The sequence below is a fragment of the Agelaius tricolor genome, unplaced genomic scaffold (genome assembly GCF_023055355.1).
Source record: "Agelaius tricolor isolate 1412-34295 unplaced genomic scaffold, bAgeTri1.0.p SCAF_1, whole genome shotgun sequence".
Lineage (NCBI taxonomy): Eukaryota > Metazoa > Chordata > Aves > Passeriformes > Icteridae > Agelaius > Agelaius tricolor.
In genome coordinates this window covers 54,026,090-54,043,908 of record NW_027269261.1, presented here as the reverse complement: position 1 = coordinate 54,043,908, position 17,819 = coordinate 54,026,090, and positions in this window count along the sequence as shown.

Below are 17,819 nucleotides of genomic sequence, written 5' to 3'. Positions count from 1 at the left end.
CCCTGACTTCTTGGGTATGAAGCCATGAACATCTGCATTAAAGCAGGCAGTGGATTGAGGGCTGGAGATACGGGTCTGATTGACCTGGGGAAAGAATCCCAGCTTTGAGTTTGTAGACTAGTATTTGATGAATCATTCTGTTCTCTAATAGGTGTCTGTGGGTAGTTAGCTATGGATGCATTACTCACTACTTAGAAGGGCAAGTCAAATATTTTTAATGTGGTATCAAAACTTTCCATTTGTACAAGTCATGAAGAGGATGATTATTTTAAGGAAATAGTTCTTTTTAAGTTTCTCTGAAATAGCAGATGGATTTTATGTTTCCAAGAATACCAGCTTCGTGACAACATTTGTATGTCACTGCCACTAGGGAGTAGTGAAGAAGGCTCTGTGCACAATAAAATTAGTGTCAGTTTTAACATGAAAGGGAAGGGAGGGGGACGGGATTAGAGTCTTTATGCTGTTTGCCTTGTGCTCGTGCTTTTCACCATCATTTTTTGAACCTTCTGTTTTGTTTACATGGGAAGTGTAAGAATTACGAAACATGGTGGAAACAGATGTGCTGCTTCAAACACACTTGTTCAGGTGACTTTCTTTTGGTTTTTAAGATGACACTCTTTTTTTCTGAACCTGCTGCCTATGTTTTTAAATTTGGTTTTTGAGAATATACTGAATACTTTGAATTCGTTTATACATTTATATCACCCCTATTTTAAGTCTCTTTTCCTCCCCATCTGTCTGTTTTAAATGGTGACATCTTGAACCTCCCAGACATGCCTGCCTTGCGAGGACATCTGCTGGAAGGCTTCGGAACTAAGTCCTAACCCATCGGGATCGGTAATTGCAGCCTTTGACTGGCAGCAGTCAGTGGTTGAGCAGCAGGTTGATCACAAAGGTACCTCTAACAGGGCTTTTGGATGCTTCCCCTCACCTCCATCACACCTGTCTTCAGTTCTTGGCACTCCCTTCGTTGGAACTTGTGTATATATCTGGAATGAGTCAGCAAAGTGACTATTCATCAGCTTCTCTACAGATTTGACTGTTGATATTTTATTTTGAAGTATGATGACAGAGCATGCACACTGAGGATCCAAAATTATAATCCTTGTGAGTACTGCACAGGGTTTTTTCTATTTTTATTTTCTGTGGCAGAATACTACTATTAAATAGCTCTTTCCATGTTTGATTTATAAATCTAGAATAAAAATTGATATTTTCAAAAGAGTAAATTTTTTTTTTCTTAAAAGCCTGAAATCTTTGAATGTGTAAAAACTGATTAGTCTATCTGATTTAAAATACTTATTCTGCTTTGGTTTTTTTAATATTTTCCCCTTCTAGTTGTCTATATAATCTTCTTTGTAGAATGAAATACAGTGCTTCATAAAATTTTTTAAGCCTCTTTATTTTTGTGATTTCTCAAAGATATTTCTATTTTAAAGTGAGTTTTGTATTCATAACAGTTAAACATGTCCAAGAACAAACTTGTAATAATAAATGTCCAAGTGTTACTGTATTTTCCTATTATAGTATATCCTTTAGTAACTTTTTGTCCCTTCCTGTGAACTCATGATGCAGGTAGATGTATTTCTGCATTCCTTAAAAATCATCCTATAGATAGAAGAATAGCTGGTTTGCAATTATGTGCATCCTAGACAATGCTCCCAGAAGAAGAAAGCTGATGTCATAAACCCAAAGACATAAGACATGGGTAAGACAAATTTATGAGACACATCTTACAAATGTGATGAACAACTTGTGGTAATGGAGATTTTTCCTATTTTTTTTTCAGTCTATTGAGCAATTGTAACAGTTCACAGTACCTAAAGGGTTGCTAATGTTCAAAATCCTAAACAAAGGTGTTTCACTGGAGAACCAACAAAACTGAGCTTCTATTTGTCTTTTAGTTCCCAAATTCAATACAGTTTGAAGAACAACTCAGCAATATTGGAGAGAGATCTAGTCCTTACTTTAGTTATATTCTGGTTTAAATCTATGTGGGAACTGTCATGTATTTGTTGACTTATTCCTTCTCTCCCTTCCCCTCCTTATCAGCAGTGCTAATCTGAAGCTGAGCGTGGTGTGTTCGACCATGGGCCATTCTGAGTTTTGGTATTAAAAGCCAAATGATCCTGTTTTAGGGACTGCCATGAAATGAAGTAGTATACTTCAACACAATTTCAAATACTCCTAGGCCCAAAATATGAATGAAATGTGCTTTAGACACTTGCGTGTGGATTTAGCTCACTTAAATTAGAGCTGTCCTAGTTTTCAGGATTCATCTGGGTCAGGGCTCCCTGATTTTGGTTGCCTGCCTGCAAAGATGTTGCAGTTTGACATCTGAGTGCACTGCCTGGGCTACCAAAAGGCTCATGAGATTAAGTGAGCTATTTAAACCTGTGGATATCTAGATTAATTATGAGTCATTGCAGCAATTCAGTTCTATCACCAGAAGGCAGCTGTCTGTTAACATTCAACTGTACAATTTGAAAGTTGATGACAAACAAGACAAGCTGGGGAGAGCAAGTTTTGGATGATCTAAGGAGATTAAATAGGAGTTTGTTTGTAAGATAGGTCAGAGAGGACAGGAATAAGAAGATCAAAGGGAGAAAGAGTGAAAGCAGAACAGAGATTATCAGGTGACATGGAGGAAAAGAATAACCTGTAAGCTGTGGAGGGCAAGAGGTAGAAACAAAAAACCCTCATGGGAAAGAAAATGAGGACAGCTGTCAATATTGATCAAACAATATTTTTTAAAAACCCAAAACAAACAACAACTATTCGCTGGTATTCTTGCTTGTTTGTTGGTTTGTTTTGATTTTTTTTTAGAAATTTCTTAAAAGTCATTCTAGAAAAAAAATAAGGTGAGACTTTTGAGAGAGAGTGATTGTAGGAAGATGATAAGGAAAATGTGAGAAGTTAGTTTGCCCTCAGGCTCCTTTCCCTTAACATCTTTTTCTGTTTCTGTTTTGAAAACACATCTGTAAATATAAAAACTGGTGAAGTCTTGGCTCCTTAGAAGTTGATAGGAATATAAAGACATTGAATATGATAAAAATGGGAATTACTTTAGCATTTTGAATATCCAGACTGTTAATCGTTTGAGCATTCTGTATTTCCATACCAGAAGTGCCATTGCCTTGGAAAAACGAGTGGGGTAATATGGTTTAGTGTTTCTTGGTGATGCCTTAATTAAATTTGCCCATCCTTTAGTAGAATGTTTTCCTAAGCAGTAGTCTCACCAATTTAACATGAAGCCTGGAATTCAGTCAGAGTTTCTGTGAGTATTGTGCAAATCAGAATTAAGACTACAGGCTAGATAAATTGTGGTTTGAAAACTGGAAAGATCTGTCCCACAGAGATGTATTTACTTTGCAATATATAGCAAAGTCAGTTCCACTGGCAGCAGGATGTTAATGCCAATGTTATCTTGATGTATTTTATGCACTTTCCAACTTTAGCTACATTGCCACTTCTGAAAACCTGGAAAAACAGAACCAAGTTTCATCCTAATATAATTAAAATCTCCTCAAACCCAAAGCTGGTAACAGCTGCTGGAACTTATCTGTGTGTATTTAGGTGTAGTTACAGAACAGACATGAAGGGACCACCTTAAAACAGCTTGGCTGAATGATCTGTGATGTGAGGAGGGCTGCTAATTTTCTAGTATGCAAAAGATACCTAATATTTTTATCTACCTTAGTTTTTTTCCTAAATTGAAAGGAAAAATAAAGTTCAAAAAAAGTTTTCCACAGGTTCTGGAGACTACAATTGAAGAACCTTTTGGAACACAAATGGTGTTTGATTTTTTAATAAACAATTAGTGTTTATTTTATTACATATATGAAATTGAAATACTAAACAATCATCAAAGAGTTCGTCTGTGGTTTTTGTATTCACAAAAACATAAAATGGTTTGGAAGGGATGTTAAAGATCATCCAGTTCAAGCCCCTCTGCTGTGAGCAGGTACACGCTTTTACCACAGTTAGACATGAAGAAGAAAACAAAGTTAAATGCTTTATTCCATCACTGCACATGTAGCAGCTATTTCTAATATTCTTGTCTTACTCTTGAATATTTTTTTCTCTCATATGAAAGACTTAAAATCTTCTTCCATCTGTAAATTAATGTTCTGTAACATGTTGTACCTTGGTTTTTCAATTATTTAATAAACTTCTGATAGGATAAATCAGGACTACTGAAAACAGTTTACACAAATCAGGAGGGAAAAATCAAAATGCTATTTTTTATTACTTCTGTCACAAGACTTCACAATAGCAGTAGATTCATGCAGTTAATATGAGATTACTTGCTCTGGATTCCACATAACTGACCCATACACGTAGGAAACCATAGTGAAAAAAACCCTAAAAAATTTGCATTGACAACCTAAACGGAAAGGAATATATTGGTGAGGAGGGAGCCAGAAGACTTAATCAGAATGTTCTGGATATAAATGCCTGGGACCAAGTTTGTTCTGGCCTTTGGTTGAGTATGTATCCACATAAGTATTTTAATGCATTTTGGAAATCAGTTTTCTTGTTACCTCTGCTTAGCACTTAGACTCATTCCATGGAGCAGTCCTGTGAAACACAATAGGTTTCTTTTAAATAGAAAATTAACCAGAAGGTAAGTTCCAGCAGCATACCTAATGCAATCCAAATGCTCCCAGGACCAGACTGGAGCTGGTCCAGAGTTTCTGTCCTCAAAACAAGTACAGTGTGGACATGAGGTGAGCAGCACCAAATGTTTTGCTGCAGAAATCTATGCATATAAAACTTACTGCTTGTGAAAGTAGGTTTCCAACTGACTTGTATTTTTCCTCTGGTTCATACTGCTGAAGTTGTGCTTTCTTAGCTAAAAAAAAAAAAAAAAACCAAAGCAAGACCCCAAGAACCTAGTATCTGTAAAAATTAGCTTTTATTCATAGGTTGTTTTTCTTTAAAGTATAAAAAATAATTCTTTCATGAACAATGTGCTGAAAAAATGCTCTTCAAAGTTTGTCATATGCAACACTAACACCTGCATTTCAAGGGTGAGCTTTCAGTAGCATCATATTCCTCTGTAAACTGCCTATTCACTCTGACAACCTGTCATCTAGAAATCTAGTGGCCTCTTTTCTGGTCCATATCAGTTTGGTTAGTTGATGAGCCTTATCATGAGTTATTATAAGGAGATGGCTTCTACTTTGTTTTAATTTATGCAAGTCTATTTGAAGAGTTTAAAGTATGTTTTATTTCAACTATTTATGTTGTTGCTGAATTATGGCAAGTTTTTTGTCTCTGCTCAATAGATCCTTGATCTGATCTTACATCCTTGACATAGTGATTAGTGATCCTGATGCCTCAGGAATGGATTCATGTTTTAAGAGTGATGGTTGCATATTTTCTTCCTACATGCTTCTGCTGGCTGTAATGACAGTAGCATCCTACAGAATTTTACTGACACATATGTCAAGGATAATTAAGGAGCACTGATTAGATTACACATTTTGAAGTCTTTAGGAAGTGCATTTCTCCCACTGACTGTAAGGAAAGAATATTGAGTTGCATTAAAGGAAACAGAAAGGTGGTGTAGATGTTGGCTTTTATCTAGCCTCATTGAAGCAGTATCATATTCACACAAACTTGTATTTGTGGTCACCCTACAGTTTGTGAAGAAGCCACATGAGTGGGAAGAGGTCGCCTAAAAGTCTTTAATTCAGTGTCTTTGCACCGAGGTACACAGCAACGAGGTGTTAATAGCACAGTTCAGTGACAGAGGCATTGCCTTTTCATTAAAGGAAAATGAGTGGGGAGTGCTGTGTGCAGCCTGGTACGTGAGTCACAAGGGCTGGGTGCAAATCAAGCACACAGACAAGCCTAAAATTTTCAACTGGTCAGTGCTTTTGTCTCAGTTAGAGACTAGGTCTTGACCCAGCGTGCTGTTGGTGTTATCCGTGCTCGAACATCTGCATTGAAGCCATTTGTTCATACTGAGAATTCTATATCAAAGCACACTGTAAGTAATCAGTCTCATAACACATCAATTTCTTGATTTTTCTTCAAGCTACTTTTTGCTTATTTCTCAAAAAAAAGGAAAAAAATTCTTTATAAATGTTCCCCAGGGTTATGATTAGGCAGTTTTATATAACCAAAATGTTTGAGCTAACATGAATTAAAGGACATGCAGTGTGACATGATTAGTTATTAACATTAAATTTATAATTTGTAAGTAATTTAAAAATAAAACCACATGCGTGTCTTCGTGTGAAATCACAATTTTGGATATTGGTCTTGAGAGTGCTGGTAAGTTTAGATAAGTGGAATTTCCAAAAGAAAAATACAGCTCAGAGGCCAAAATCTCTGACTTAGTTCAGGCAGCCCCACATAATTAAAGGCTTTGTATTTATTTTGGTTTTATGATTTCAGGAGTTACATAAATGGCAAATACTGTGTTTGTGCAACAATATTCTTGACATGTAGACTCTTATACTTAAATGAGCCATATTTTCTGAGCAAGATAGATTGAAAGACCAGTGTACTATTCTTGAGTGTAGAAAGTCTGTTTGATTTTACTTTTTTAAAACACAGCTTTCCAATACTCTGTTCTATTGTATTTGATGTCATGTAATCTATATCAAAAATCAAACAAATATCCAGGTTTGTTGTCTCAATAAGGTGTTTAGCTGATTTCACAAGCCTGGTGTTTTCCCAAGACATTATGATCATGTAGATCTGAGGTGCTTTTTCTGTCCTCACAGATTTAGGCACTGTTCTGCTTTATTTAGAGCTCAGTGTTAAAACTTTTCCTAATGGATAATACAATTGCTTACAGTTCTGCCCCTGTCAAGGAGCAAGAAATCTTTCCAGGGTTTTTTCCTGCTACTTGAGTTTCATACTTGCCTCTACAGTTTCTCCTGCACTTCCTTATTGTAGGTTTCTAGATGTTCTTCTGTTGTGCTCTGTTTTTCTGATTTGGTTCTAGAGCAAGATGTTTTACTAGGAAATTTAACCTAATGAAACATTTAGCTGTGTTTCTCTTTTGATTTCTAGTTGCACTTCTTTCAAGGAGCGATCAGCTATAAAGAGAGTGTCAAATGTTCAGATCTTAGATTGGAAGCTGGTGAGGTCTGTAGCCTACCACTGGGCCTCAGGTGTCATGTCTTCTTTTTGAGACAGGACTTTATGTCTAGGGGCGTCCCCACTTGTGTAGGTCTTTTTTAGTTTCCTCAGTGAATATAAGAATTTACAGGTATAACAAAGATGCAGTTATATTTATGATCAAGTGAGTGGATAAATTGAAACTTGTTCTGATGATGCATGACCTGAAAAAAGTTTTCCTTGTGATTGTATGAATTTCAAGGACTAGGGAATAACAAGATTGTATTGGATTTGTCAATGAAATACATTTCAAAGGCAAACAAAAAGGCACATCCAATTAACATGGGAAAAGAGCTCCTCTACGCTCTGGGATTTTTAAAGGAGGCCTTTTTTTCTGGCCACACTCACCTTTGGTACTTACACTTAACTGTCACTTGTCATCACTACTCATTTTTGTGTTTCCATTTGCCTTCTAAATTCGGAACACACCAATTTTGACTCTGAGCTAGGTGATGGAAGAATATATTGCCTCACTCTTTCCATTTTAAGGGTACTGGTTTCCTGCCCAAGACTCATATTTTCTACGATTCTCTTGCCACAGCAGCAGGACCATCTCCCACAGCCTTGTAATGTTCATATATGTATAGATATAGATTATATAGATATAGATATAGATATGCACACACACATGCATGCTCCGTGTATTGCTCCAGGAGTTTGTTGTGCTCTGGCTGCCCTGCTCTGTGTTGGCTTTTGCTGAACTTCTCAGGGATGCTGCCAGTCCTCTGTCCTGCCTCAGGCTCCCTGAGCACACTGGCAGAAGCCCATCTCCACCCACCATACCACAGCTTGCTGTCATCCCTCTCTGGCAGCTCCAAGGGTTTTAGGAGCATCCACACCCTCAAGCTCAGGCTGAGTGCTTGAGTCTGTTTTTCCTTAGCAAACCCTTCTAAACAGTCTGCTTAGTTTTTCTCTATGCTTTGGCTTTCTTTACAAGCAAGTCCACTGTAGCATGGACTTTTATCCACACACATGGAATGCTGAACCTGATTTTGTTTTCCTGTTCAAAGAATATAAGCCATAGAGTAGAGTTTTTTTCAGTATACTTCTACAGCTCCCCTGTGTTTCTGAGTTTTATCTAAAGTAATTCTTTGAGCTCATTTGAAAGTCTGCTGAAAGCTTCAAGATAGCAGATTACTTTGTGTAAGTGGCTTGGTGGATGACTCAAGCAGTAAATTATTTAGTGCCTGTCTTTCCAGAAGGGCTGAAGCTAGGTTATGTGTTCTATAATTCAGAAAATACTTAACACTTGAGTGAACAGGCACATACAAAAAGAAACATGACTCACCCAGTATTAAAATAAATCTGTTGCTTTCAGGTGTAATTTTTTGTCCTTCATCATTGTTCAATGTTCTTCATTCTGCATTAAATAAAGGGATGTAGGATTGTGCACCCAGATCTAGTAGGTACAGGAACAGCAACAACCCTGTTTAATTTGAAACCTATTGGATTATAAAAACTGATGTTGTTTGCTCTTTTTTCTTTCAGAATAACTGCTCATTTCGGTGCAGTTGGGTTTAGTGATGTGCTATTTCAGTCCTCCAGAAATTTTACTGCTTCTTTTCCTATGAAAATACAGATTTGCAGAAGGGATCTGTGCTGTAGATAAGTGTGTTATCTGATCATCTTAATATGCATCTCTTCCATTAGTTTACTGAAGTATAATTCATAGCTGCTGTTTTCTTAAAAAGGAAAGTTTCCATACAGTAATTGTGCCCACTTAAAATAATATGGGAAGATTGTAGTGTAGTTTTTAGTAGTGAAACTGAAGAATTGTAGTGAAACTGAAGAAAAACCACTGTGAAGTGGGCCTTCACATATGGCACCTGTGCAAAATTGTGGTCTCTGTGTCTTTATGTTGTGAAGACCTTGTTCTTGAAATGGAAGTTTAATTGGGAATTAATATATTTATCAAAGAAAAAGAATTGTTTTTTTCAAGATCTGATGTAGACAAAATTAGCAAAATGATGTAAATAAGAAAGAGTTTTGCAATAATTCCCATGAGGAAAAGAAGGACCCCCTTTCCCCAATTTTGTCTACAGTCAAGATCATCTGAAAGTCTTTTCCTACCTACCTGTAATGCTGCAAAATTGGCTAAGCAATTGATGGTTTTACCCATTGCATGTAACTGGGGTTGGAAGCTAACACACATGGTATTATACAAAACTTCATCATCCAGTGGTTTGATCAGCCAAGATTTAAATAAGATTAACAAGTAGGAAAAAAAATCCCTTTTCATTTGATCTCTTTATTGCATTATCCACCAAGCTCTGAGTCACCGTTGCCTCAGGTTAATGTTTTAAAAGATCAATTAAGTCAAGAGGTTTGCATCGATGCAGGGTTCAATTTCTAAATTATAGAGTCAGTGGTGCTCTGCAGTGAGGAGAGTTAGATGTGTGTGTGACCTAGCAAACAGATTACATTTCTGTTATCCTCTCTTGTTTGCAGCTTTAATGTTGCCTTCAGTAAATTCTGGGATTTGAAGTTTTTATTTTCTCTTATAATTTCCAAGAAAGTAAGAAGCTTTTGTGTCTTTCAGGAAATTAGCTGGAGATTTTTTCTGCTTGAAGCCTCCCAGTCTTAAAATTGGTGTCATTTGTTCTAATTTAACCCTTGTTCTAGGCTCTGGGAATGGAAAGTTTAGCTCTACAAGGAAGCAAAATATGGGTTTTAAGGGTGTTTTTTGTTCCCTACTCCCATTATCACTGTGAGGAAACTAAATTAGAGGTGTGTGACCCAATAAAGTTATTAAACAGATGTTAGTACTGCAGTAGGTTATATCTCCCAGGAAACAAAATGGGTTGAATTTTAAGCCCCAGATTAAATTCAGGAAATAGTTATTGAGAAGGAGTGTTGCTGGAAGGGACCCTGAAAGCTTCTAGTCCATCCTTGTGTGCCAAGACATACAAATATCTCAGTCCTCAGTTCAAGCCTGAACTATTTGTGGTTATATTGTGTTTCATGAGGGAGACTCTCCAGGCTCTCACCTTCTGTTGCTTCAGCAGCCTGAATTCATTTTCTTAGGGTCTCCATTAAATCTTAAATTATATTTCCTATGAGTTTAGATTCAATCTCCCACAAGGTGTCTGGTTCCTATTACCCCTCATCATGGCTGTTGGGGGCACGTTGGGCAGGCAGCCCTTTTCTTGGCACTGGCACCTGAGTTCTCCTTGAGCAAAGGTGCCACTGGTTTGCTCTGGTGAGGCTCCAGCTCTCTGACCGTGCTCATTCCCTTTCTTCCACCTGCCTGGACTGGCAGAAATCCCATGGAAAGCCAAATCTGAGACTCTGAGCCCCAGTTCTTTACTGAACTGCTACACAGCCAGCCCTACTTGCTTATGTTCTGCACTGTTTCCATAGGACACTTGGGGCTGTTTTGTAAAAACAAGTAACTGTTGTTGTGTAGGGAGGCTTTATTAATCCTGCTTGTAAAGGTCTTCAATGGACATCTTACTAGATTTGATTATTTTTTTGGTTGTTTTGGTTTTTTTTCCTAAGATGCAATAAAAGTGATGGAAATCTGAACAAGTACTTAGATCCTGTTATCTTACCAAAAACATGGGGAAGATGATGGAGATTTTAAATAACTTCATTTCAGTGGATGCATTGTGACAGTCTGATGTCATTTCATTCAAAATTCCTCATGCAACTGGTATAATTCTTTTGAAAGAAAACTTGTCTTCATAATACAAGTCTTCATAATACAAGTTTTGATAAAGTTTGGATACAACAGTTCAGCAATGAAGGTCTGTTGGGAGATGGATGGGGAAGGAAAAGGAGAGAAGGGATGGGATGAAGTAAAGAAGAAGCATATATTTCTACAGGCATGAACTATTACCTGGTTTAAGTCCAAGTAAGAAAGTTATTTGTATATAGTTCTGCACTTTAGGATGTGTTGTGCTGAAATCATTTGGATATATGGAGTCTGCGCTTTGCTTTTACAGGCAAGTTCTGCTTGCTCAGCACAGAGTAAACAAATTTCATGCTCCAGCAGCTGCCTCCTGATTGCTCTGTGGAAAGGGCCTTAAAAGCAGCAAATCCCCTGCTCTCACCCCAGAGAAAATAGTATAAATAGCAAATACCTAACCAAATGGAACATAATGTGTAGTTTTAAGCCACCTACCATTTGCAATGCATTTGTGGATTTGCAGTGTTCATTTAGTCCTTCATGCTCCCTTCTCAATCATGGGGAGCACCAGTACTGCAGTAAGTGCTGAGTTCTCTTGTTCTGGTGTGAAATATCCTGGGGCTCAGCTGCCCCAGCAGAGGTCTGAGCATGCAGACTGGTCAGTTCAGGGGTCCTTAGCTCCCTTCTCCAACATAGCTGAAATGCAGCCTGTTTGTATGAGAGATCTATTGCTGTATTTATTTGTTTCTTTATTTATTTATCAGATAACTTGACCTAAGCTGCATTGCTGATGTTCTCTGTTTGATGAGAGGCTGTGTAGGGCCAGAAGGGTGCTGCTGTTCACTGGCAGGCAGCATGTGTCTGGTGCTGTGATTCATGCAGTGCTCTAAGGGTGTTCAGAGGATTTGAAAGGGAGCTCTAAGGAGCAGGTGAGAGGTGTGTAGGCAAGGAAATTTAGGTGCATGTATCTCCTGCCCTAAACAGGCAACTACACTTCCAGCAGTTCAGTCTTTTCCAAAGCGACTTCAATTATTCTTTACAAATGGCTTGATGAGATAGCTGTAGAGGAAGAGAGATGTATGAAAGACAAGTAGAACCTCAAGTACATGTCAGCTTCTGGTTCAGCTCAGCCCTCGGCAGAAAACTTCTGGAAAGCCTGGGTATCTCAGCAGCAGAGGTGAAGACCAGTCCTCAGAAATCCTGTAAAAACATCACTGGCCTGGAAATAGCAGAGCCCTGAACTGGCCACTTTGCTGAAGATATCACTTACACTTACACTGGGAATTGGAAACAAAAAAAAAGCAGGAAACACAAAATTATAGTAGTCACTATGGAAGTTTGATGCTTCACAAGCACTCAAACCTCATGATCTTTCCAAGTTGTTTATTGTTGAGATGAAAGCCCTCTTTTGAATACAAGGCAGTAGCATTAAGGGCTGGGGGGTGGTTTGTAAGATTGGGAACCACTGAAGGCACATCTGCACAGTAATCATGGGCTAATTAATCTTGGTGTTCAGTCAGCAGAGCCAGTCATCTGGAGCAAGTGTGCCATGCAGATCTACGCTTCGTGACTGAGCCGTGGGACTCAGGAAGCTGGATGGCTGACTTGCTTTGTGTGATCTCAAGCAAGTTGTTTATTGTCATCATGTTTGCTGTACCAAATGTTCCACAAACTGGTTGAGTTCATTTTGGGAACTAATGTTGTGTTACAATACAAAGATGCAGTTCCCAGGCAGAAAAGGAATTTCTCATAATCTTCTGTTTCCTCATACGTAAAATGTGGTTTCTTGCTCCCTCCCTCCCCTCCAGAGAGGAATTGTATTTACTTAAATTTGCTTATTTCAATGAAAACAAATACCAGTGATTTTAAACTTGAGAATTCTGGAGTTCAAGTTTATAATGTCCTGCAGTCCCCAGGTGCCCCAGGTTGCTGGAGTAATATGTGCTATAGTGTGATGTGCTTTAAGTGTATGTTATAGCACTTTATAGACTTGTCAGGGATCAAGTACTTTTCACACAGATCCTTACTACATAAATTTACTACTTGCATATGTGCACATGTACCTACACCTAAGCACATTGTAATAGCTGTATCTGTGTGTAGATAAACAGGTTCTGATATTGATAGTCATGGCAGGTTACAGTCAGCAAAGAGGAAAATCACTCCCCTTCCTGAGTTATCCTCAGGCATTAAACTGCCTCCATTCAGGGATGCTTTGTTGGGTGAAGAGACAAAGTGTGACAATGATGCACTTTGATTGAAGTTTACTTTATTATTATATACTTACTAATACTTGATAAATTAAGTAAATACTATATTATTAATAAGTATATAATACCAAGTGGCATTATATTTCTTAAGTGGAACATGTTTCCTATGGTATGCTGCTGAACAAAAGCTTTTGGTAACTTTGACCATGTGTTAGATGCTATACAGGGATCTATTGACAGCTAAAATAGTGGTTTCCAAAGTCTGTTTCTCAGACTACCTGCAATTTTTGAACTTCCTGTTAGTAATCTATTAAAAAATTAGCTTTTCTTGTTTGCTGCTGCTGTTGCTGCTGTACTAGACTTAACGGAAGCTGAAATTTATAATTTGGGTTTTAATTTGTTGCCTCAGTAAGAAAAAAATGCTTGTTATTGCCATAAAGATGTTATCAGTCGCTAGCAGAAGGAAGAGCAGTCGTTTTCAGTCTAGGAACTGAACTGAGAACCTCTGGCTCTGCCAGACTTTTCCAGACAATGTTTCTGCAGTGTCTGCCAAGCCACATGATTCTGTACTGAGCTGAAACCTTTTCCTGCTCTTCCAGAATCTGAGTGGACAGTTTGCAGTCCAGGTTCGAAGATCTTAGTGCAGCTTTGTTTGCTTCATTGTAAATCTGTCCTTCAGATTTCCGAGAGTTGCACAGGAGCTCAGACATGCCAGGGTGTTGAAATGCCAAGTCATTTCTTTCCTCCCCAAGCTGTCTCTCCAAGGCATCATAGAAGCACTTTCCTGGGGCATAGTGCTGCCACCTTCCAGATCCTGAAACAGTTTTTATGGAGTCCTTACTTATGGATCCTACACATTGGTCACAGGAAGGATGGTACAGCTTTGGGGGGAGACTGCACAAAAATTGCTTTACTCTGTGTGCTGCCCCAACCAGTGACAGCTGTGAGCCGTCCTGATGCTCTGAGTAGCAGGTTGGTGTCCTACAAACTGCTGCAGCTCAGGCTTATCTGATAATATTTGAAGGAATCCAGTGCAGCAGAAAAGAGCTAGCAGAGTGCGAGGATCCACACTTCTCATCCAAGAGGAATGCAGTGCAGATGCTGCACAGTCATGGTGCCACTGGAGATTTGCTCTCCAGTGTGGAGACCTTGCAATGACATCAGCCTTAGAGCCTTTTCGTGCTGCCAGGGTAGTTCAAAGCAGTGACTGTGCAAGCCAAAACCGAGGCCAGTCCCTTTTTAAGCACATGGAATTGGAAGAGAGGAGGAAATATTCTGATTTCTTCTATTTGGGCTGTGGCCTGGATGAGGCTGCCTCATTGTTGGCAGACATCAAGTGTATCTGCCAATGTCTGGCAGACATGTATGCTGAGAGACTTGAGAAGCAGGGGTGAAATTGTGTTGTCCAAATTCTAGGGCTGTCCTTACTGGCGCAACATAGGAAAGGGAAGACAAATTCCAACCTCTTTCCCTTGCAGTCTAGCACTACCCCAATGTGGACAGCAAGCTTTCAAGTATCCCCTTAACTCTGACCCCTTCCTTACCTTTGTGGTTATCCACAGCTGAACATGTGCCTTTGCTGTAGCTACCCTTGTTATTAATTAGCCCTCTCAATCCCTATTATTATTTCCTAGGAGTGTGTAAGCCAGTATTTTGTGTGATCTGCATTTTGACACAGTGCATGGGTCTATATCCTAAAGCACAGTCTTACTTCTGCACCTTCTTTTGTCCTTTCAACCCATATTTCAAGAAGATTCAGATATAGTCATGTTGGCTAAAATTATACACCTTTGAAGTGTATATATGTGTTATTTTCAGCCTAACATTAAATCATACTGGAATCTGAATGGATATTTTCCAGGTTGTAGCTGGAGTGGTTTGTTTGTTGTTTATGTTTGTTTGGTTGTTGTTGGGGTGTGTTTTTTCAGTTGGTAGGGGTTTTCTGATAGTTTGGGTTATTTTGATAAGTCAGTAGATTGCAAGGAGAGGAGAGGGTTTGGTTTCAGTCAGCCAAAGGTAGTGACACATGCCTGCAGTAGACACAAGGGAATGGGGATCAGCTGTATCTGCTTGGCTTGCAACTGCTCTCCCAGTGCCCAAATGAACAAGAAAAGATCCCAACAGCTCAGTGAGTTTTTGTTCATTCTGAAGCATTTGCTCTATGCAAATTATCTTACTGAAATGAATAGCTTCTTTCTTACTGAATAGTCTAGAAAACTGTGAAAAACCTCTATAAGTTAAGTTCACCTCAGCAAACTTTAGGAAAATAATAGTTTTTAATCATCCTTTTCACTAGCACTAGTGTAAAAGTAAAAGCTGTTCTGTAGAAAACTTTTGGCTAGTATCAGAGTTTTGTTGCCTAAAAATCCACTAGTAGATCAAATCTGTTCAACATGAAATTAATTTTAGTATTTATTTCTCTTTATTTCATTCCCTGGGAGCAGAAGGGGTGGCATCTGTAGTGTCCTAATAAATCATTTAGATTAGATTAATTCAGTCAGGACTGGTTTCACACAAAAAGGTTCCTGGAGCTGGTTGGTTTCTTTATTTCCTTATTATTCAGGATTATTTTAATCATTTAGAGATGTCTTTGTACAATTAATAAAATGGAAAGTCAGAGCAAGTTTCTGAAGTAGAACTATGTGTTAATTCAAGTTGTAAATTTAAACTTTGCCTCTTCTTTGGGCTTAATTACACATATAGCATAGAACCAGAAGAGCTGGCAGGTCACTGATCTGTTTAGTTCAGTCACATTTGATTGCAATGGCCAGAAGGAAGATGCACTATGTCCTGCCATGAGCAGTGAGGAAATAGTCTCTCAGAGGAAGGGCAGGTCCAAGATAGGAAACCTGATGACTTTTAGCCATTTCATAACATCCAGGATGGTGGTGTTCTTTTCTTGTTTAAAAAGACAAATATAAAAAGCTGGGTTTGTGTTTCCCTAGAAATTTCCATTGCTTTTTATTCCCACTAAGATCTTGGAATTTGTTTTGGCTTGGACACATGTGATAGTGACTTTCCCAGCTTAGTCAATACATGTTTCCTTCCCAAAAAATAATTTTTCAAATACTCTGTTTTCTTACTTTTGATCCCCATATTAAATACTTTGTTGTTGTTTGGTTGTTCTCTCCTTTGCCTTCTGAGGCAAAGCAAAGAGGTGCATTGCTTGTCTGTGGTACGAGGTCATCAGTGAATTTAGGTTTGCTGCCGTTTGCTTGCACACAGAGACAGATGCAGAGCCAGTTCTTATATTTGGGCTGGGAATGATCTGCACAAAGCAGCTCTCCTTGCAGACCATTCCTCTTCACAGCAAAGCTCAGGAGCCCCCTGGGCTGTCTCCCAACACTGCTTTCTCCAGGGCTTGCCTCCAGTTAAATCACTGGAGCAGAGCTGGGGTACCTCCTTTTGGGCAGCTGCCTGGCAGTACAAGTATCTGTGGAGCTTTGACCATCCAGTGTGCACATTTAAAGGTGTACTTATTTAAATGTATTTAAATGTAGCAATGTACAAAGCCCTCTTCAACAGGGGCTGAGGGCATATACCTTAATGTCTCCATAGAGCATCTTCCAGCTAAGCTAAACATGGACAGATGGCTTTCACTTTCACAGTGCCTGCATGGGAAAGCTGCAGTGTTAATTAGGGTCTACAAACAGTGCAAATGCCATTTTGACTTCTGGCCCTCTGATATTTGTGCAGTGGTGGCAACAACCAGTACCAATCACCCAAGCCCTGAGCTCAGCCTCTGATGTGTTATATGCTCTTAGAGTACACTGCTATACATCCACAAGGGTTCTGGTAATGCAGTTGAATTCTAGAGAGCTTTAATTATGCCCATGTTTTTCCTTTCCTCTCCCCTGGTGCCTGCTTTTAGCAAAATAAGACCTTGTGATCAGGAGGGCAGGAAAGGCTGACCACCAGTGCTGGGAGGCTCTGGGAGAAATACTCAGGCTTTCCTCCAGGACAGCAAGATACTGGGGCAAGAAGGGTTTGGCTGCCTTGTGCTTGCTTGTGTTCTTGATCTCTCAAAGCAATTTTTAAAAAACAAAGAGATTGCCTGAATCAGTGTTTTCACAGCCTTTGTGCATGACACTTGCCAGCTATTTTGCATTGCATTTTTTTAAAAAGGGGTGCATTCTGCTGCCTGCTGCACAGATATCCAGCTGGAGTAATTCCATCACTATCCAGTGAACCAAACAATTTTGTTTGAACAAGTAATTTTCTTGGTGAATAGAAGCAGAATAGATGAGTGCTCCAAATGTATTCTCAGCAGAGGCCAGTGGTTTAGGTTGTATACAGTACTAACCATGCAATTCAATACTTTTTTCCCAAGTTAGGGGATTTGAGGTTCAGTCAAGTGTCTGTGCAGAAGGTGTTCCCTCAGCAAAGCACGCAAACCCATGTGCTCTGAAACAGCTTTACTTTTCCCAGGACTGATTTGTGACCTTTTTTCCCTATCATTTTGCCATGTTCAGTAAGGTGTGCCTGAGAAGTTGTTCCAAACTCCCTCTGAGTTCTTATAAAAGCCATGCTTATTTATTTAATGGTGAAAGTCTTGGATTCCACCTTCTCTAGGTGACAAGCTGTAGATGCTGAAAAGGATTGAGTCTTTTCAGGGTGTATTTCCAAGAAGAACTTCAGATTAACAAAGTAGGATCATTAGTATAAGCCATTTTTACTTTATTTTTCAGCCTGGAGTTTCATTTTCCTGTCTGCCAAACTTTGTGCTGTCATCTCCTGCTGCAGTTCCTGCCTTCCCAAATGTTAAAGTCCATTAAGTAACTATCACTTCAGAGCCAACCTGAGTCCTGACAGATTGCAAACCCACTGTGAAGCAGAATGTC